Here is a 2,123-nt window from a genome sequence, read left to right as displayed (position 1 = left end):
GCCCCCCCCAAAAAAGAAAGAAAAAGAAAAGCTAAGACTTTTCCATCTACTACAAGAGACATACAATGGTAAGTCATGTATGAATATCATATGAAATTAAACTTCTTATTGATTTTACTTTAATTCTGAAGTTCTCTAGTTCGTTCTTCAGTATTGACCTACAGCCAAGTATATACTGTACCCCAGGGGCAAGCAAAATACAGCCCACAGGCTGGATTCAGCCCTCCAGACCATTCTATCTTGCCCACGGGGCACCTAAAAAATTTAGAAAATTAATATTTATTTGCCCTGGCAGCCTGTCAAAGCTGACAAGAGACAGGGGCAGTAGGACCCAGGGGGAACCTCAGCAGGACTGAACAACCTAGCTCTGCTCACCGTCAGCCATTTCACTCCCTGCCCCAGCCCTGCTCCAGCACCACATGGCTGCTGGCTGCATCGCTGGACCTGGAAGCACAGGGCCGCACTGGTAGGAGGGTGTTTGTGTGTGTGTGTGTGTGTGTGTGTGTGTGTGTGTGTAGGAAAGCAGGCAGGGACAGTGTGTGTGTGTGTGTGTGTGTAGGCAGGGGCAGAGTGTGTGTGTTCATAACCTGAGTCCTACACACACACACCCCACTATACACATGTACCCACACATCCTTGCACTGCCATATACACAGACCCCCCACAACCCCTCACACACCCCAGCCACCCTCCCCTGCACACAGCCCCCCACAAATGCCATACCCACCCACACCTCCACACACACACTCTCATGCTCTCTCATGCCACAGACACACCCACAGCCCCCCACAAACCTATACCCACCCCACCACAACATACAAGAGTAAGACTTCTTTTTAAGCTATTGTGCAATCACCTCTATAACCTGTGTGTAGTGTACAATCAGGACAAAAATATTTTTTGCAATCAAATTAATGAATGTTGTAGATGTTTGCATTTTAGAATAGAATTTTGTATTTTTCTAGTTTTGAGATGGCAAAAACCCCTTGCTTAACGGGGAGAGACTTCTGGTAGCAAAGATCAGGGGTAGGGGCCAGGATTTCTAGTCACAAGATGGTGACCAGGGGCAGGGGCATGTGTCAAGGGGTGGGGCTACCATTGCAGCCCTCGACAGATTGCCTTAACTCAGTAAGCAGCCCTCCCCCCGAAATAATTGCCCGCCCTTGCTGTACCCTATTGTTAACTTGTCTGTTGCTGGGATGTTGTTTTAGACATTACAAAAAAAAATCAAGAAGATGCCTATTTTGTTGTTTGGTTATCAACTTCCTTAAAGCTACAATGGACAGCTGCGCAAAACCGTACTGCTAGTGGGTATCACTATTTTATCAGACATGTCATGAATGTTATGTTATCAATTACAATAAAACTGTATGGTAAACTGTTGAGTAAAATATTTTGGTACTTCTTAAAATTTAAAGCAGAGCTGTTCATTTTCTAAATGGCCAAGGGCCACACATTATGGAAACTGAACCAACTTGACCTACTGCCCCCTAAGCTACACACCATACGGGTGCCTCCCTGCTGTACCACAGGTTGTTCCACTGTCCCCTCAGGCAAGGGCAGGAAGAATCACAGAAAATTAGGCTTGGAAGGGATTTCAGGAGGTCAGCTCGTAATATGGGAAACAAGTAGGAGGAACTTACCCTCCTGCTAGCTGACACCAACCCAGACATAGTGGGGCTCACTGAAACGTGGTGGGACCCAATGCATGACTGGGTGGTGAATGTCAAGGGCTATAGCAGGGACAGAGGAAGGAAAGGCAGGGGTGTCGCACTCTACATTAAGGAGGAACACATAGCCTCATCAGGTAGCACAGAGTCAGAGGAGGGGCACACGGAAGTGCTCTGGGTTAGAATACAAGGCAGTCAAGGGGAAAGAGACTTAACGGTGGGGGTCTGCTACAGACCACCCAACCAAGGGGAAGAGCTAGAGTAGGAATTCTTAAGTCAGTTCATGGAGGAAGTTAGGTCAAAGGTGGGTGACCTGAGCTTTCCAGACATTTCATAGACATTAGGGCTGGAAGGGACCTCAGGAGATCATCAAGTCCAGCCCCCTGCCCAAAGGGCAGGAAGTCAGCTAAGGTCATAGGATCCCAGCAAGATAAGCATCCAATTTACTCTTGA

The sequence above is a fragment of the Crocodylus porosus genome, unplaced genomic scaffold (assembly GCF_001723895.1).
Source record: "Crocodylus porosus isolate Cpor-Errol unplaced genomic scaffold, CroPor_comp1, whole genome shotgun sequence".
Taxonomy (NCBI): Eukaryota; Metazoa; Chordata; order Crocodylia; family Crocodylidae; genus Crocodylus; species Crocodylus porosus.
Note: the sequence above shows the minus strand (reverse complement) of the source record.